Raw genomic sequence first — 15,577 nt, forward strand, 5'->3', positions numbered from 1 at the left:
TTACTTTCCCTATTTGAGTGACACTTCTATGATGCTCTCCCTGTGTTCATTCACAGTATTGCAATAAAACTTGGGAGTGTAAAGAATTAATTGTTATTTGAGGTTTTTATGCTTCAGCGTGCACTGGCCTAGGGCTCTGCAAACCACATGGTACTCCACCCACTGGTTGTAGCTGTTGCCATGGCTAATAAGTGTCTGAGGTGAGACAGCTAGGTGGCACAGCTGACATCACTAACGCTGAAGTTCAGAGGACCCGAGAGCTTGCTTTAACAAATTCAGGAATGTGTCACTGCAGGGGAATATGATGCTATGAAAAGCACTTAAAAATTTTGTTGTCTTATAATCACTGTGATTTGAGTCAAGTTTGTGGAAGGAGAGAGACTTGATATTACTCAGAAAAGTGATAAGTGAGAAGGGTGGCTGCTTTTTTTTCTTTTTACAGTTAACTAAGCCCAAGTTTCTCTAAAAGTATCACTTTGATCATTTCCTTACATCCCATTCCATTCGTATATCGTATGTGAGAAAATAATTTTTAATAATGAATTTCTAGGAGAAACCCAGACTTGTCAGTGTTAGCTCTCTCTCTCTCTCTCTCTCTCTCTCTCTCTCTCTCTCTCTCTCTTCTGCCCCCAGGAAACCAAACTGAGATGAGACTTCGGCTTAACAAAAGGAATACAGATTGACCTTTCTGAGTAGCTAGGGGAGGGAAGACAGCTTGACCACCCCCCAAGCCAATCAATGGAGCTGAATGATGCTAACCAATTAGCTTAGATCAATGTGTTGTGACCCCCTCACCTGAAAGAGGATAAAAATACCTAGGGACACAAGGGTCACTCTCTGACTCTTGGCTCTTGGGACACTCTTCAGGCCTGTAAGGCCTGTAACTAGTGGAGAAGTCAGGCAAACATGTGGTCAATACTTTATTAATATGTGATCTTAATAATAAATGCTTACTGACAAAACTGGTACAATAGCCTTTAATTTATAAGTAGCAATATTTTTAGAAATCCCAGCTAGTCACACAGTATTTTAAATAACACAAACCCTTCACCTTTAAAAATGACTGTTTAGTGAATGAATAAAAATTTCAAAGGTAGATATTTTCCTGTTCAAACATTTGCAAACAAACCCTTTGATCATGATAACAGAAACTTAGTCAGATTTGACTTCTGGACCTAGACATCACTGACTTCTGATGAACTTTGGAGTTCTGAACCGTCATTGAAAACTTAGACAAGACTCATGCAGTCTAATTTGCTTGGGACTAACGCCATTCTATTTTATAAGCAGTGAGAGATGTGGACTCACATGATTTATCAAGTGTAGCTTTCCTGTGATATAATTGATCTGATGAACATGTAATTTAATTTAGAATTCTAAGGGCAAAAGGATGATTAATTTGAAATTGACTGGGAAAGAAATTTTAGCGACCAAATACGGTTAGGCTTTTGCCACTCAAACTTGCAATCAAATGACATGTCTTGTTCCTGCTTCTTAAGGTTCTCCTTTCTTAATTATCATTTTAGTCTTCATCCCTAATCCATCTTGCCCTTTCTGATATCCCCGCTGCCCATTAACTTGCATAGACATGGCTCATCTGACTTTGCAAAAGAAAAGCTTGATAAGCATGTCGAAAAGTTTGGTGATACTTAATGCCTTGGGATAACATTATGAAGAATAAATGATTCCATAAATTTTTCTGCATTCATTTTTTTTCCTTTTTGTCTTCATGTCTAAAAACTGTGTAAAATTGCCTAGATTTTTTAGGGTCATCCTGAAAAATCATAAGACCATGGATTTAGAGCTGGAAGGGACATTAAAGAACATTTAATCCAGGGCAACTAGGTGGCGCAGTGGATAGAGCACCGGCCCTGGATTCAGGAGTACCTGAGTTCAAATCCGGCCTCAGACACTTAACACACACTTACTAGCTGTGTGACCCTGGGCAAGTCACTTAACCCCAATTGCCTCACTAAAAACAAAACAAAACAAAAAAACATTTACTCCAACCCATTCACTTTACAAATTTAGGTTTATTGAAGGTGACTTCCTCTTGTTCATGAATCTAGGGTAAGAGGTTAAACTTCAACTCAGATATTCTTGTTGCTTAGTCCAGCACTTTATCCATTCCACCATAAACAACTACACATTCAAGGCATTCTAAACATTTATTCTAGACATTGATCTATAAGTGGGTATATGAGAAAGGACAACAGGGATTAGTGATGAAGACTAAAATGACAACTAAGAGAAGATAGCCTTACAGAAGTAGGAACAATATGGATCATTTGGCTCTCTACCTTGAGGGGCAAAAGCTTACTCATATACCTTGGCTTCAATTTCTTTCCCAGACAATTGCCAATTAATCATCTTTGTCTTTTTTCAGAATTCTAAGTGAAGTTACATACTCAGTAAATCAGTGGGATTCCTTACATCCAAGGAGGTTAGCTTTAATGAATTGAACCTAAATAATAATAATAATAATAATAATACAACTAGCGTTTATATAGTGCCTACTATGTTCCAGCACTGTGCAAAGCACTTCATAAATATTTCATTTGATCTTCACAACAACTCTGGGAGGTAGGCTCTATTATTAACCTCACTTTACAGATGAAGAAATTGAAGCAAACAGGTTAAGTGACTTTCCCAAGGTCACACAGCTAGTAAGTGTCTGAGATCAGATTTGAACTGAGGTGTTTCTGATTCCAGGCCCAGCACTCCAATGCACTGTGCCACCTAGCTGCCTCCATGATGTTGCTTTACTATCATAGTGTTAACCAATGGAGAAATAGTGAACCAAAGTTTCTTAGACTCAGAAAATCAATGGGATAGACCATCACTTGAATAAACATTACTGTAACATGGAGAATTCTCTGAGGAAAGCATGATTATTAAAATCTGAAATTTAAAAGCAAACAAAAAATTAGCATGTGCCCAGGTAGGTGATACTAAACTGTAAATTGTGAGCCTTCTCCTAAGTTTTGGGTCTCATTGTGAATCCCAGAGCAGTCCTTTGCAAGAGGCAGGCTGCTGAAATATGATTTTACTCTCTTTCTGGGGCTCCACTGAATCTTCACACTAGATGCTGAATTTGTCCCATGGGGACTGAATTAAGGGTACTGACAAAACTAATGAGAGGGATGATAAGCCCATTCCAAACCATAGGAAGTTACATTTCTACCAAAAAAAAAATAGCTTTGAAAACTACTATAGACACTGAAGGAAAAAAAATTTATAGCTACACATTGTATAGTAAATATATATATATATATATATATATATATATATACATATTACTATACAGTTCCTCTGATCTAAACTTCCTAATGATGCAAGTTGTGCATTCTTGCTGATGATATTCATGAGGATGTCAGCAAAAGCTGTTTGTACTAAGGGCAGCAATGCCAACAAATCTCATTTTCATCATCTTTTTCTCATGTTAAATGGCTACTGCAGAGACAGTAAATCCAGCTGGCAATATAGATCTAAATTATTTGCACTTAATGGGTTTTCCCTCTCATTCCTTGTTTCTCAAGAATATTATGTATTTGAAGTGAAAAAAATTAACATTATCAATTTCACATTTTCTCATTCTTCCATTCTGTCCCAGGTTCAAGTAAGCTAGAAAGTTATTTTTTTACCTTATTTTGAAATTTCCCTCAGGACTCAGTGTTTCTACAAAGCCTTCCAAAAATCATTGAGTCACACTTTCAGCTAATAAAACAGAGCACACATAGACAATGCCAAGAAAATTAGCAAGTCTATGCTGTAACTAAATTTCTCTTATTGTCATAAGACTCAATGATTTTTTAAAATTTCCCTTTGCTTATATACTACTGGTCTATCCCATATTCTGTAAAATAATTTAGAATGAAATTTGGAATTTTACAGAGTCAGAGGTACTCTAGTAACCCTTTAAATATAAATAAGTATGTTAGCAAGAATAACTCATATTTATAACTGGTAAGGTTCTGTCCCTCCTTTCAAATTATATTGAATATATTTACCTGTTTGAATGCCCTATCTAAGCTACTAGAGGAATGTAAGCTTCTTGAAGACAGGGAATATGTTTTCCTTTTCATTTATATGGAATCAGCATCTCAAACATAGTCTTACAATAACTGTCACTGACTGGTTTGAACTGAATTTCCATACATTTACAAAGCCTTTTCCTCCAAAGATAACTCTGTGAGGTAGATAACAAAATTACTTACCTCCATTCTAGTTATGAGGAAATTCAGTTGTGATTTGTCCATAGTTGCCCAAGTATCACATGTCAGAGTATAAGAGGAATACATATACCTTAGGAGATTGTAAATAGATTATATATAGGCAGCTTACTATGTGGTGAGAGGCAAGAACGGTAGAATAGATAGAGAAACTAGAAGAATGAGTATTGAGCTTGATTCTTCTCTACCATCCAGGAAAAGATTAAGAAATATGGAAAGGATCAATAAAAAGCAGCAGTCAGGGGCAGCTAGGTGGCGCAGTGGACAGAGCACTGGCCCTGGAGTCAGGAAGACCTGAGTTCAAATTCGGCCTAAGATACTTAACACTTACTAGCTGTGTGAGCCTGGGCAAGTCACTTAACTCCAATTGCCTCACGCAAAAAAAAAAGAAAAGAAAAGAAAAGAAAAGAAAAGAAAAGAAAAGAAAAGAAAAGAAAAGAAAAGAAAAGAAAAGAAAAGAAAAGAACAGAAAAGAAAAGAAAAGAAAAGAAAAGAAAACAAATGCTGAAAACTATCCTTATATGTAACTGGAAAATAATAAAATACTTTTAAAAAAAAGCAGCAGTCAGAGGAGGGATTTCTACTCCCTGTTAAATTTGCATAGCCATAACTGAATGTTGTAGTTGTTCAATCCTTACAGTCATGTCCATTTATTCGTAAACTCATTTGGGGTTTCCTTGGCAAAGGTACTGGAGGGCTTTGCCATTTTCTTCTCCAGTTCATTTTACAGACAAAGAACTGAGACAAAGAGAGTTAAATGACTTGCCCAGAATCACATGGCTAGCAAGGGACTGAGGCTAGATTTGAACTCAGGAAGATGAGTCTTCCTGACTTCAGGTCGAACAGTTTCTCCACTATGCCAACCAACTGCTCAGGAGGTAATTGAAAAAGGCAAACAAAAAAGGTCTTTCCTTAGTGAATAATTGATGATATATACAATCATGGATACAATTGTTTCCATCTATTCTTTTCCCCAGTAAAAAGCATTATTTAGGTAATAGAATAACAAACATAAAATAAAAAAGTTATTAAACATGAAAAAACAATTAACTACAGAGTGAAACATAAGTAGCAATATCTTACTCTATCACTAATTGTCCATTCCAGGAACTTAATGGGGAATGAGTCAAAGTGCAGAAACTATTTTAGGCCTACAGAAATTCTGTGATCCGTGAAGCTAAACTGGAGAGAAAATCAGTCATCCAAGCCATTTCTGACCAATTGAAAGCAGACAGGATAGTCTGTATAGAACTTCACATAATGCTTATTTTTGAGCCACTGAGAACTGACCATAGAGGTAGAGAGTTTGCATTGTCATGCTTCCTTCCATCTCACAAATTCTAAAGGTTTCTAGGTCATCACATTGCCTGTTTCATCAATGGAACTTTCACATGTCAGGGAGCTATACAATTTATTTTTCAGTAGAAGTTAATTAGGAGGTCTTTGAACACTAAGTTGAACCTGACCCGATTGTATTCATTTTCTGTAACCTGTTGAAGGAGGAAACTATTTCAGTCTAAACTGCCTTAAAAATAACAGAGCGTACATTTACCCAAGAAATTATGCACTTGGTGGGGTCAAATATAGCCATTTTCAAAAGATTTTTCTTTTCTGCATTTTATTTCTCTCATTATTTGTTAATGTTAGACTTTAAAGCTGTACAATATTTCGAAAGACAAAAAAGTATAAAAAGTGGCAAATCCCAATCATCTATGTTCTCAATGAGAAAAGAAAATACTATAAAAGAGGGAGATAAAAATCAATGCCACCAGTTTTGGTGTATCTACTATGATCAATTGAAACTGAATACACACACATATCTATCTATATCTATATATCTATATCTATATCAATCCATATCTATATCATCTTTATCCATCATATGTATACAGAGAGGGAAATTGTTGTTGTTTGTTGTTTTGTCCTTTATTCTTGAAGAGGACCATGACATCAGGGTGATGTCATGACTTACACTGAATTGAATTTAAGTGAGGAAAGGCTATACAAAATCACCAGTCTCACTCTCTCCTCCAGAACTACCTGGGTCCAGTGGCAAGATATATATCATGATGACTGGAGATGGCCTGTATATTTAAGGCAATTGGGGTTAAGTGACTTGCCCAGGGTCACACAGCTAATAAGTATCTCAGGTGAGATTTGAACTCAGGTCCTCCTGACTCCAGGGCTTTAACACCTAGGTGCCCCTATATATAATGTGTGAATAGATGATAGGTAGATAGATAGAAAGACACACATATATTATATATACATATACCCAAGAAAGTAAAGTGGTTTTATGATTAATTTTCTTTCAGAAAAAAAGACCTTCCTACTTTATCAGCTTTCATGAGAAATTGGGGAAATAAGGAAAGAATCTTTCCAGTCAACAGTATAGTCCAATGTCTAAGGAAGCCATTGACTCATACAATCTGACTGGCAAAGATTGATGACCTAAAAAGTAAATCCACTTGTTTTACCATCATCTATGCTTTATTAATTGCACTATATTAAACTACATACTGTAAGATTGATAATATTTGGATTGAACTCATTTATGCAAACTACATTGTGTTCTGTTGTCATTATTCATACACTCATTTATCTTGGTTTGTGGTTAACTTCCTAAAATAAAAATTAACTAATCCTACCTGGGCATGCTCAGACGCAATTGTTCAGTCACTTATGACTCAATTATACCTTGATTTTGTTTTTCAAATAAGAAAAAAGAAATATAATCAGTGGAAAATTAGTGACTTGAGAGTATCTGCTTCAAAACTTGGTTTAAAGTATTTATAGCAAGAAGAAAATGTAATTTTAAAAAGTGTTAATACCAAAAAATTTATATTACCCATTTCTAATTTAAAACTGGCTAGACAGATTAATTAAAATAATTCAGAAAAGAAAACTAAGACAACTTGCATGTTAAGAGATGGAAAATATCAATTTGCAAAATAATTCTTCATAAAATCTCATGCAAGTAAAAGCAAGGATTTATAAGACAAGTGAACCACACAATATGAAAGACATCATGACATATCAGTTAGGGTGATGAACTTTGAAGTCAATAAGACCTGGGTTCAAACCCTGCCTCTGATATTTTACTCCTGAATGACAGTTGAAGTCACTTAACTTCTCAGAGCTACAAGTCACCTAATCTGTAAAATAGGAATGACCATACCTGCAGTACCCTTAGCATCTACCTCACAGGGGTGTTGCAAAGTTAAATAAGATAATGTATATAAACATTTTTATAAGGTTTAAAATACTCTATAAACATAAATTATTATTGCTACTTCTGTGACTTTAGGCAAATCATTTAACTAAATAAAACATCAAATTTCTAAAATTTCACTACAGTATTATAAAGAATTTTTCCTGGAACTGAGCCAAGTTTATAAAAATAAGAGCCATTTCCCAGTCAATAAATGGTCAAAGGATATGTGCAGTCAGTTTTCAGAAAAAGAAATGAAAGCTATCAATTGTCACATGAAAAAAAAAATGTTCTAAATCACTACCAATTAGAGAAATGTAGTACCACCTCACACCTAGCAGATTAGCTAACATGACAGAAAATGAAAATGACAAATGCTGAGTGGATGTGGAAAAAATAGGTACACTAATGTACTGTTGGTGGAGTTGTAAACTGGTCCAAATATTCTGGAGAATAATTAGAAATTATGCCCCCCAAAATATAAAACCTTACAAGTCCTTTAACCCAGAAATAAGGTCTGTGCCCCAAAAAGATCAAAGGAAATTGAAAAGGACCTATTTGTACAAAAAATATTTATAGCAGCTTTGTGTGTGTGTGTGTGTGTGTGTGTGTGTGTGTTAGCCAATAATTGGAAATTGAGGGAATGCCTGCAAATTGGGGAAAAGCTAAACAAGTCGTGATATATGATTAAGATGGAATATTATTATACTATAAAAAATGACAAGGGGGATGATTTCAGAAAAACCTGGGAAGACCTATATGAACTGGTACAAAGTGAAGTGAGCTGAACCAAGGGAACATTGTACACAGCAACAGCAATATTGAATGATTGAAATATTGAACTGTGAAAGACTTGGCTACTCTGATCAATACAACAATCTAAGACAATCCCAAAGGACCCATGATGAAAAATGCTATCCACTTCCACAGATGGAACTGATGAACTCTTGAGTACATATTGAAACATACTTTTTTCACTATGTTTCTTGTTTTTCATTTTTTAAACAACACGGCTAATATGGAAATGTGTCTTGCATGTATAATTGATATCATATCCCTTGCTTTCTCAATGGGCAGTGGAGGGGTAGGAGGAAGGGAGAGAATTTGTAACTCAAAAATTTGTTTAAAAGAGTGTTAAAATTTTTAAAAATTAGAAAGACTCTAATAGAGTGAAACACTTTTAAAGAAGTTTTTGGATTATGTAGCTGCCTTTCTTGTGATTACAATGATATTGAAACAAAAGTCCATTTTGCAATTTTCCAAATAAAACACGCTTAAAGTTTGTTGTCACTGTATCTAATAAAGTAAGATTTCCTCTTTAATTTTTTTTTTGGCATGGGGCAATGGGGCTCAAGTGACTTGCCGAGGGTCACACAGCTAGTAAGTGTCAGGTGTCTGAAGCTGAATTTGAACTCAGGACCTCCTGAATCCAGGACAGGTGCTCTATCCACTGTACCACCTAGCTGTCCCCTCCCCTTTAATTTTTTAAAAAAGAGATGCTGAGAATCTATGTAGATTATAGATATATTGTACATGTACATAGTTCTTGTATCTACTTACAGATATACTATAGATACACATATGTGTATTGCATGTGTGTACATGTATGTGTGTTATTCATTTGTGTGCTGGTCTGAAGCTGGAAAGAACTTGGTAACCATGATGCCCACCAACACTGTGGAGTACTTTTAGGAGTGGTCCTCAATTGTCTCTAGAATTATCTCTAAAATAGAAAAGGGATTCTAAAGTGGTCTGGAGTTGAGATCAAAGTTGAAATCTGTTTTCTTTCTCTGTTAGATCTTGAGGAAAGCAAATACCTTAATGCTGGAAGTCAAATTACTCTGATTAAAAAGTCTTTGATGGATGGGTGAGATGAGCAGAACCAGAAGAACATTATACACAGTATCATCAACATTATGTGCTTATCAACTGTGATAGACTAGATTCTTCTCACCAATCCAATGGTACAAGAAAGTTCCAAAAGGCTCTCCAAATCCAGGGAAAAAAAAAAAAGGAACTGTGGAAAATGGATGCTGATTGGACCATACTATTTCTTTTGTTTTGGGAGCTGTGGTTTTTTTGTTTTGAGGTTTTTCCTTTTTTTCTCTGATTCTTCTCTTATAACATGACTAATGCAGAAATATGTTTAATGTTATTATGTATATATAATCTATATCAGATTACCTGCTGTCTAGGGGAGGAGGGAGGGAGGGGAGGGAGGGAGAAAAATTGGAAATTGGAAATCTTATATAAACAAATGTTGGAAACTATCTCTACATGTAACTGGAAAATAATAAAATACTTTTATTTTTAAAAAGATTAAATATAGTTCCATTACATTATTTTTTTAGTCTTTGAGCCTGTGCTAAAAGACCAATAAGGTTTCAGTGTTGTGTGATTTCATGCAAGTTTTTCATAGCAAAGTAGGATTTTAAAGGAAAGGAGACTTATATATCTTTCTTTGTAATGGAGATACTGGTACATTGCCACATTCTAGTAGAACAATTCAGTTGAATCATCAAAGCTAGACTTCCAACTATTTGTGATTATGGAAATAGCTAATTGAGACTAGGTGCTTTAGACTCTTCCATAGCTACCTATGGTAAATTCTGGACAAAAGTAGTATTTTACGTAAGCACTTAGGTTGAATGTGAATTTGGAGTAGAGAGGTCTTTTTATAGTATTTTTCTCTGTAAATTTTAAACTATTAAGAGATTATTGATCTTATTTAACCTCATCTTGTCCAGACTACAGAATGCATTGCATGGCCATTCCCTTGAATTAGTCCATCAGTCTATATAAATTAAAATGACAGGTACTATGGATATACATTGAACTGTGTCCAGACTTAAAGAGTGAGGTGGAGTGTATTTCTGAAATTGGATTGGTTTTTTGTTTTTAGGTTTTTTGGGGGGGGAGGGGGGAAGGGCAATGAGGGTTAAGTGACATGCCCAGTTTCACACAGCTAGTAAGTGTCAAGTGTCTGAGGCCGGATTTGAACTCAGGTCCTCCTGAATTCAGGGCTGGTGCTTTATCCACTGTGCCACCTAGCTGCCCCCTGGATTGTTTTTAATGATGCCTAGTTGCTCCCCATTGCTTTTTTTTTTTTTTTTGGTGAGGCAATTGGAGTTAAGTGACTTGCCTAGGATCACACAGCTAGTAATTGTTTAGGGCCTGAGACCAGATTTGAACTCAGGTCCTCCTGAATCCAGGACCAGCGCCCTATCCACTGCGCCATCTAGCTGCCCCCTCCCCCATTGCTTTTTTTTTTTTAGTGAGGCAATTGGGGTTAAGTGACTTGCCCAGGGTCACACAGCTAGTAAGTGTTAAGTGTCTGAGGCCGGATTTGAACTCAGGTACTCCTGAATCCAGGGCCGGTGCTTTATCCACTGTGCCATCTAGTTGCCCCAGTGCCCATTGGTTTTTAAAAACACAAATGTTCTCCTCAAGATGTCATATCTTGTGACACTACAATCTTTGAAGATTCTAAATTGTGAGAGCCCCAAGACAACATAAAGATGTCTTATGGCTTCAAGAGGACTGAAAATGAAAAGGGGAAAGAGAGGGGCATAAGTATTTATATAGCATCTACTTTGCCAGGCACTAGATAGGTATATTATTATGCCCATTATATAGTTGAAAGCACTGATACAAACAGAGGTTAAATGATTTGCCCATGGTCACACAATAAGTAAATATCTAAGGCCAGATTTTATTTCAGGTCTTCTTGACTCCAAGCCCAGCATTTTATGGACTTTCCCACGAGCTATCTCTGTAGGCATTAAAGTGTTTCCAATGACTAACTATGACGAAGTATATAGAGGGATATTACTGAGGAAAAGATCTGCCATAAATATTTTTGTACATATAGGTCCTTTAACTTTTGGTTTTTATCTCTTTTTTGGATACTGACCTAGTAGTGGTATTACTAGATAAAAGAGTATGCATGGTTTTATAGCCTTTTGACCACAGTTCCAAATTGCTCTGCAGAATGTTTGAATCAGTTTACAACTCCAGCAACAGTGCATTAATATCTCATTTTCCCCATATCTCCTACAACATTTGTCATTTTCCTGTGCTATCCTATTATCCAATCCAATAGGTATGAGGTAGTACCCTAGAATTGTTTTGACTCGCATCTTTCTAATCAATGGTGAGTTACAGCATTTTTTTTCTTATGGCTATAGATAGCTTTGATTATTTCATCTGAAAACTACTCATATCTTTTGATCATTTATCACTTAGGGAATTGCTCTTATTTTAACAACTTTGACTCAGTTCTTTATATGTTTGAGAAATGAGGCCTTTATCAGACAAACTTGCTTCAAAATTATTTCACAGTTACTATTGTTAACTAAATTTTCCTCCATCCTATTCCCTCCCCATGTTATTTATTCTATTCTCTATCTCCTTTCACCCTTTCTCTCCTCAAAGGTGTTTTGCTTCTGACTGCCCCCTCCCCAAATCTGCCCTCCCTTCTATTACCCCCCCATCCCCTTCCCCTCCTACTTTCCTGCAGGGTAAGATAGATTGCTATACCCAATTGAATGTGTATGTTATTCCCTTTTTGAGCCCTTTCTGATGAGAGTGAGGTTCACTCACTCTCCAGCACCTCCCCCATCTTCACCACTGTATAAGCTTTTTCTTGCTTCTTTTATGAGAGATACTTTACCCCATTCCACCTTTCCCTTTTCCTTTCTCCCTGTGCATTCCTCTCTCACCCCTTAATTTTATTTTTTTAAAGATATCATCACTTCATATTCAACTCCCACCTGTGCCCTCTGTCTCAAATATACTCTACCCAAGTTCTTATGAGTTACACATATTATATTCCTATGTAGGAATGCAAACAGTTTAACATTTTAATATCCTTTATGATATCTTTTTCATGTTTGCCTTTTTATGATTCTCTAGGGTGTTGTATTTGAAAGTCAAATTTTCTATTCAGCTCAGGTCTTTTCATCAAAAATGCCTGAAAGTCCTCTTTCATTGAATTCCCATTTTTTCAATTTTACTGAGTAGGTGATTCTTGGTTGTAATCCTAGTTCCTTTGCTTTCTGGAATATCATATTCCAAGCCCTCTGATCCTTTAATATAGAAGCTGCTAAATCTTGTGCTATCCTGACTGTGGCTCCACAATACTTGAATTGTTTCTTTCTGGTTGCTTGCAATATTTTCTCCTTGACCTGGAAGCTCTGGACTTTGGCCATAATATTCCTGGGAGTTTTTATTTTAGGAGCTCCTTCAAGAGGCAATAGGTGGATTCTTTCAATTTCTATTTTATCTTCTGGTTCTAGAATATCAGGGTAATTTTCTCTGACAATTTCTTGGAAGATGATGTCTAGGCTCTTTTTTTGATCATGGCTTTCAGGTAGTCCAATAATTTTCATGTTATCTCTCCTGGATCTATTTTCCAAGTCAGTTGTTTTGCCAAGGAGATATTTCACATTGCCTTCTATTTTTTTTTCATTCTTTTGATTTTGCCTTATTGTTTCTTGATTTCTCATAAAGTCATTAACTTTCATTTGCTCAATCCTAATTTTTAAGGAGTTATTTTCTTCAGAGAACTTTGTACCTCCTTTTCCATTTGGCCAATTTGACTTTTCAAGGCATTCTTTTCCTCATTGGCCTTTTGTACGTCTTTTACCGTTTGGCCTAGTCTGTTTTGTAAGGTGTTATTTTCTTTAGTATTTTGTGTGTGTGTGTCTCCTTTACCAAGCTGTTGAACTTTTTTTTCATGATTTTCTTGCATCACTCCTATTTCTCTTTCTATTTTTCCTCTACCTTTCTTACTTTATTTTCAAAGTCCTTTTTGAGCCCTTTTATGGCCTAAGACCAGTTCATATTTTTCTTGGAAGCTTGGGATGTAGGAGCTTTGACGTTGTTATCTTCTTCTGAGGGTATATTTTGATCTTCCTTGTCACCATAGAAACTATCTAGGCTCAACAGTTTTTTTTTTCTGTTTGCTCATTTTCCCAGGCTATTTCTTGACTTTTAACTCTGTTAAAATGGGACACTGCTTCCAGGGTGGAAGGCTCACTATCCCAAGCTTCAGGCATTTTGTGCAGCTGTTTTCAGAGATACTTCTAAGAATTTGTAAGTTTTTAGTTTTTCCAAGGTGGTATGATTTAAGGAAAGGTATGTTTACTACTCTCCTGGCCTGTGGTCTGGTCTGCAAGCAACCACAGGCCTGCTTTTCTGCCCTGGAATTATGAACAGAGTCCTGCTCCACTGTGGCTGTGAGCTTCTGTGTGCTTGTGCTCCTCCCTCACCTGGGAACACCACCCAAGAATGTGGCCTGGTTCCTAATATGGGCAAAATAACAGAGTCCTAACTCAGTGCTAGCAAAAGTTCCCTGTAATCTCCTTCTGGTCAATTGTTTGACCCCTTACAGTCTGTGGACTGAGTTCCAGAAGCAGCAGTTACTGCTGCTGCTGCTGCTGCTTCAGAGGCTTTCAAGGCCTGCTCCTATTTTGCCGGGGCTGGGACTGGGTCTATGCTGGGGCTGGTGGGGCCTGCGTTGGGCTGTACTCCACTTTTACCCTGGTACAACAGACCTTTTCTGCCGACCTTCTAAGTTGTCTTTGGCTGGAAAATTATTTCACCTTGTCTTTTCCTGGGTTCTGCTGCTCCAGAAATTGTCTTATGGCATTACTTGAAGGTATTTGGAGGGGTTTTGGGGAAAGCTCAGGTAAGTCACTGCCTTTCCTCTACCATCTTGACTCTGCCCCACCCAGATACTCTTTCAAGCACTATTCACAGGGCACATTGAGGAGCATGATTAGCTACAGCACAAGAAAAACAACAGAACAGAATACACCATACTTCATTGATCCAATTTAATGCCTTCTGTAGTGGAAACCATTAGTCACCAACACAAATAGAACTCTCTTTTGTTTGTTTGTTTTTGCAGGGCAATGAGGGTTAAGTGACTTGCCCAGGGTCACACAGCTAGTTAAGTGTCAAGTGTCTGAGGCCAAATTTGAACTCAGGTACTCCTGAATCCAGGGCCAGTGCTTTATCCACTCTGCCACCTAGCTGCCCCCAGAACTCTCTTTTGAAGCCTACAATGGAGTTGTTATTTGAAATTTGGGGCTCTATCAACTGAAAAAACTTAGTATGCTAAGCCTCAAAGGACATCTTGCCAGTGTTCAATAAAGTTTTTAATTAATTTTTAAATTAATTTAATTAATAAAAGTTAATTACTTAAATGAATTTAAAAGTATTCAAAATTAAGCCCTTCAGGGAAGATTAGTAAAAAAAATTAATCATCCAGGGAAAACATGCAATAAAAATTTGTAAGAATTACTTTCACAATAACAAAAAAAATGTAGATCTTTTAAAAAATGAGTTCTGAGTGTCTAATTTTTTGTAGGTGAGCTAGTTTTCTAGGCCCAATTAGAAATAATCCATGATTTAATATTGAAAGTTTATTTAAAATCTAGTACAAATCAGGGCAGCTAGGTGGTGCAGTGGATAGAGCACTAGCCCTGGATTCAGGAGGACTTGAGTTCAAATCCAGCCTCAGACACTTAACACTTACTAGCTGTGTGACCCTGGGCAAGTCACTTATCCCCAATTATCTCACCAAAGGAAAAATCTAGTATAAATCTTGTTATTTTAATATCAACTATATTTGAACCACACCAACTTCCTCCTATGAGTACAAACTACAATTTAAATTTTGCTCTTCTCAGTCTTCCAATAATTTCCAACTTTTCTACAAATCCCTTTTCCTCTTTTCTAGAGCTAAGTCTGATTCATCACACATGTATTCCCTTCTTTCTTTCCTCTTAGATACTCTGAAAACTTGGCCTTACCAACTAGAATAGGAATAGAATAGGATTAGGACTCCTATTCCTAAGAGGATAGGAAAACTTGTACTTTGATTTAAGGGTGGGAGATGGAAAAGTTGTTAAATTTGGGTTTTTTTGTTTTTGTTTTTTGGGGTTTTTTTAGTGAGGCAATTGGGGTTAAGTGACTTGCCCAGGGTCACACAGCTAGTAAGTGTTAAGTGTCTGAGGCCGGATTTGAACTAAGGTACTCCTGACTCCAGGGCTGGTGTTCTATCCACTGCGCCATCTAGCTGCCCCTAAATTTGGTTTTTAACTGTGAAATCTTGCCTATTGCTTTC

The sequence above is a fragment of the Dromiciops gliroides genome, chromosome 4, assembly GCF_019393635.1.
Source record: "Dromiciops gliroides isolate mDroGli1 chromosome 4, mDroGli1.pri, whole genome shotgun sequence".
In the NCBI taxonomy this organism is placed as follows: domain Eukaryota; kingdom Metazoa; phylum Chordata; class Mammalia; order Microbiotheria; family Microbiotheriidae; genus Dromiciops; species Dromiciops gliroides.